This window comes from Oncorhynchus gorbuscha, unplaced genomic scaffold (genome assembly GCF_021184085.1).
Source record: "Oncorhynchus gorbuscha isolate QuinsamMale2020 ecotype Even-year unplaced genomic scaffold, OgorEven_v1.0 Un_scaffold_1283, whole genome shotgun sequence".
NCBI classification, from domain to species: domain Eukaryota; kingdom Metazoa; phylum Chordata; class Actinopteri; order Salmoniformes; family Salmonidae; genus Oncorhynchus; species Oncorhynchus gorbuscha.
Genome location: NW_025746104.1, coordinates 121,437 through 127,500, shown reverse-complemented (window position 1 = coordinate 127,500; position 6,064 = coordinate 121,437). Strand labels below are relative to the sequence as shown.

General features: G+C 34.5%; 1 protein-coding gene across 3 annotated transcripts in view; it reads right to left on the bottom strand.

Moving 5' to 3' along the window:
* Nucleotides 1–6,064, bottom strand: part of LOC124022057 (dolichyl-diphosphooligosaccharide--protein glycosyltransferase subunit STT3B) — an 89,936-nt gene that overhangs the window by 29,202 nt on the left and 54,670 nt on the right. The gene's annotated exons all lie outside the window — the stretch shown is intronic.

The following is a 6,064-nucleotide window of genomic DNA, read 5'->3' as shown; positions in this document are numbered from 1 at the left end:
TTAACAGATGTTATTGGTCCATATTTAACAGATGTTATTGGTCCATATTTAACAGATGTTATTGGTCCATATTTAACAGATGTTATTGGTCCATACACATATTTAACAGATGTTATTGGTCCATATTTAACAGATGTTATTGGTCCATATTTAACAGATGTTATTGGTCCATATTTATCAGATGTTATTGGTCCGTATTTAACAGATGTTATTGGTCCATATTTAACAGATGTTATTGGTCCATATTTAACAGATGTTATTGGTCCATATTTAACAGATGTTATTGGTCCATACACATATTTAACAGATGTTATTGGTCCATATTTAACAGATGTTATTGGTCCATACACATATTTAACAGATGTTATTGGTCCATATTTAACAGATATTATTGGTTCTAGCTCCAACAGTGCAGTAATATCTAACTAAATGCTTGTGTTTCTAGCTCCAACAGTAGTATCTAACTAAATGCTGGTGTTCCTAGCTCCAACAGTGCAGTAATATCTAACTAAATGCTTGTGTTTCTAGCTCCAACAGTAGTATCTAACTAAATGCTGGTGTTCCTAGCTCCAACAGTGCAGTAATATCTAACTAAATGCTGGTGTTCCTAGCTCCAACAGTGCAGTAATATCTAACTAAATGCTTGTGTTTCTAGCTCCAACAGTGCAGTAATATCTAACTAAATGCTTGTGTTCCTAGCTCCAACAGTGCAGTAATATCTAACTAAATGCTTGTGTTTCTAGCTCCAACAGTGCAGTAATATCTAACTAAATGCTTGTGTTTCTAGCTCCAACAGTGCAGTAATATCTAACTAAATGCTGGTGTTCCTAGCTCCAACAGTGCAGTAATATCTAACTAAATGCTTGTGTTTCTAGCTCCAACAGTAGTATCTAACTAAATGCTGGTGTTCCTAGCTCCAACAGTGCAGTAATATCTAACTAAATGCTTGTGTTTCTAGCTCCAACAGTAGTATCTAACTAAATGCTGGTGTTTCTAGCTCCAACAGTGCAGTAGTATCTAACTAAATGCTTGTGTTTCTAGCTCCAACAGTGCAGTAATATCTAACTAAATGCTTGTGTTTCTAGCTCCAACAGTGCAGTAATATCTAACTAAATGCTTGTGTTTCTAGCTCCAACAATGCAGTAATATCTAACTAAATGCTTGTGTTTCTAGCTCCAACAGTACAGTAGTATCTAACTAAATGCTTGTGTTTCTAGCTCCAACAATGCAGTAATATCTAACTAAATGCTTGTGTTCCTAGCTCCAACAGTGCAGTAATATCTAACTAAATGCTTGTGTTTCTAGCTCCAACAATGCAGTAATATCTACTGAATACTGACTATACTGAACTATATACTGAATACTGAATATACTGAACTATATACTGAATAATGAATATACTGAACTATATACTGAATACTGACTATACTGAACTATATACTGAATACTGAATATACTGAACTATATACTGAATACTGAATAAACTGCACTATATACTGAATACTGACTATACTGAACTGTATACTGACTATACTGACTATACTGAACTGAATACTGACTATACCGAACTGTATACTGACTATACTGAACTATATACTGAATACTGAATATACTGCACTATATACTGAATACTGACTATACCGAACTGTATACTGACTATACTGAACTATATACTGAATACTGACTATACCGAACTGAATACTGTATACTGACTATACTGACTATACCGAACTGAATACTGAATACTGACTATACCGAACTGTATACTGAATACTGAACTGAATACTGACTATACTGAACTGAATACTGACTATACTGAACTATATACTGAATACTGAATATACTGAACTGAATACTGACTATACTGAACTATATACTGTATACTGACTATACTGAACTATATACTGAATACTGACTATACTGAACTATATACTGTATACTGACTATACTGAACTATATACTGAATACTGACTATACTGAACTGAATACTGACTATACTGAACTATATACTGTATACTGACTATACTGAACTATATACTGAATACTGAATATACTGAACTATATACTGAATACTGAATATACTGAACTATATACTGAATATACTGAACTATATACTGAATACTGACTATACTGAACTATATACTGAATACACTGAACTATATACTGAATACTGACTATACTGAACTATATACTGAATACTGAATATACTGAACTATATACTGAATACACTGAACTATATACTGAATACTGAATATACTGAACTATATACTGAATACACTGAACTATATACTGAATACTGACTATACTGAACTGTATACTGAATACTGACTATACTGAACTATATACTGAACTATATACTGAATACTGAATATACTGAACTATATACTGAATACTGAATATACTGAACTATATACTGAATACTGAATATACTGAATATACTGAACTATATACTGAACTATATACTGGATATACTGAACTATATACTGAATACTGAATATACTGAACTATATACTGAATACTGAATATACTGAACTATATACTGAATACTGAATATACTGAACTATATACTGAATACTGACTATACTGAACTATATACTGAATACTGAATATACTGAACTATATACTGAATACTGACTATACTGAACTATATACTGAATACTGACTATACTGAACTATATACTGAATACTGAATATACTGAACTATATACTGAATACTGAATATACTGAACTATATACTGAATACTGAATAAACTGCACTATATACTGAATACTGACTATACTGAACTGTATACTGAATACTGAATATACTGAACTATATACTGAATACTGAATATACTGAACTATATACTGAATACTGAATATACTGAACTATATACTGAATACTGACTATACTGAACTATATACTGAATACTGACTATACTGAACTATAACTATATACTGAATACTGAATATACTGAACTATATACTGAATACTGACTATACTGAACTATATACTGAATACTGACTATACTGAACTATATACTGAATACTGAATATACTGAACTATATACTGAATACTGAATATACTGAACTATATACTGAATACTGAATAAACTGCACTATATACTGAATACTGACTATACTGAACTATATACTGAATACTGAATATACTGAACTATATACTGAATACTGAATATACTGAACTATATACTGAATACTGTATATACTGAACTATATACTGAATACTGACTATACTGAACTGAATACTGCATACTGACTATAATGAACTGTATACAGAATACTGACTATACTGAACTGTATACTGACTATACTGACTATACTGAACTATATACTGAATACTGAATATACTGAACTATATACTGAATACTGAATATACTGAACTATATACTGAATACTGACTATACTGAACTATATACTGAATACTGTATATACTGAACTATATACTGAATACTGACTATACTGAACTGAATACTGCATACTGACTATAATGAACTGTATACAGAATACTGACTATACTGAATACTGACTATATTGAACTGTATACTGACTATACTGAACTGAATACTGACTATACTGAATACTGACTATACCGAACTGTATACTGAATATACTGAACTATATACTGAATACTGACTATACTGAACTATATACTGAATACTGTATATACTGAACTATATACTGAATACTGACTATACTGAACTGAATACTGAATACTGACTATACTGAATACTGACTATACCGAACTGTATACTGACTATACTGAACTATATACTGAATACTGACTATACTAACCTGTATACTGTATACTGAATATACTGAACTGAATACTGTATACTGACTATACTGAACTGAATACTGACTATACCGAACTGAAAACTGACTATACTAAACTGAATACTGACTATACCGAACTGAATACTGACTATACTGAATTGAATACTGACTATACTAAACTGAATACTGACTATACTGAACTGAATACTGACTATACTGACTATACTGAACTGTATACTGACTATACTGACTATACCGAACTGAATACTGACTATACTAAACTGAATACTGACTATATCGAACTGAATACTGACTATACCGAACTGAATACTGACTATACTAAACTGAATACTGACTATACTGAACTGAATACTGACTATACTGACTATACTGAACTGTATACTGACTATACTGACTATACCGAACTGAATACTGACTATACTAAACTGAATACTGACTATATCGAACTGAATACTGACTATACCGAACTGAATACTGACTATACTAAACTGAATACTGACTATACTGAACTGAATACTGACTATACTGACTATACTGAACTGTATACTGACTATACTGACTATACCGAACTGAATACTGACTATAATAAACTGAATACTGTATACTGACTATACCGAACTGAATACTGACTATACTAAACTGAATACTGTATACTGACTATATCGAACGGTATACTGTATACTGACTATATCGAACAGTATACTGAATACTGACTATATCGAACAGTATACTGAATACTGAATACTGACTATACTGACTATACTAAACTATACTAAACTGTATACTGACTATACTGAATATACTATGGCCCTACACCCAAACAAGGGCACTGCGTTCATCCACCTCTGGCCTGCTCGCCTCCCTACCACTGAGGAAGTACAGCTCCCGCTCAGCCCAGTCAAAACTGTTCGCTGCCCTGGCCCCCCAATGGTGGAACAAACTCCCTCACGACGCCAGGACAGCGGAGTCAATCACCACCTTCCGGAGACACCTGAAACCCCACCTCTTTAAGGAATACCTAGGATAGGATAAGTAATCCCTCTCACCCCCCTTAAGTTTTAGATGCACTATTGTTAAGTGACTGTCCCACTGGATGTCATAAGGTGAATGTACCAATTTGTAAGTCGCTCTGGATGAGAGCGTCTGCTAAATGACTTAAATGTAAATGTAAATGTAATGTAAATGTATACTGAATACTGACTAGAACCCATGCTTCTAGTCATCCTCATACCTTATCATAGAGGTTTCCAGAGGGCTTCTAGTCATCCTCATACCTTATCATAGAGGTTTCCAGAGGGCTTCTAGTCATCCTCATACCTTATCATAGAGGTTTCCAGAGGGCTTCTAGTCATCCTCATACCTTATCATAGAGGTTTCCAGAGGGCTTCTAGTCATCCTCATACCTTATCATAGAGGTTTCCAGAGGGCTTCTAGTCATCCTCATACCTTATCATAGAGGTTTCCAGAGGGCTTCTAGTCATCCTCATACCTTATCATAGAGGTTTCCAGAGGGCTTCTAGTCATCCTCATACCTTATCATAGAGGTTTCCAGAGGGCTTCTAGTCATCCTCATACCTTATCATAGAGGTTTCCAGAGGGCTTCTAGTCATCCTCATACCTTATCATAGAGGTTTCCAGAGGGCTTCTAGTCATCCTCATACCTTATCATAGAGGTTTCCAGAGGGCTTCTAGTCATCCTCATACCTTATCATAGAGGTTTCCAGAGGGCTTCTAGTCATCCTCATACCTTATCATAGAGGTTTCCAGAGGGCTTCTAGTCATCCTCATACCTTATCATAGAGGTTTCCAGAGGGCTTCTAGTCATCCTCATACCTTATCATAGAGGTTTCCAGAGGGCCTCTAGTCATACTCATACCTTATCATAGAGGTTTCCAGAGAGTCTCTAGTCAAACCTTATCATAGAGGTTTCCAGAGGGCCTCTAGTCATCCTCATACCTTATCATAGAGGTTTCCAGAGGGCCTCAAGTCATCCTCATACCTTATCATAGAGATTTCCAGAGGGACTCTAGTCATCCTCATACCTTATCATAGAGGTTTCCAGAGGGACTCTAGTCATCCTCATACCTTATCATAGAGGTTTCCAGAGAGCCTCTAGTCATCCTCATACCTTATCATAGAGGTTTCCAGAGGGACTCTAGTCATCCTCATACCTTATCATAGAGGTTTCCAGAGAGCCTCTAGTCATCCTCATACCTTATCATAGAGGTTTCCAGAGGGCCTCTAGTCATCCTCATACCTTATCATAGAG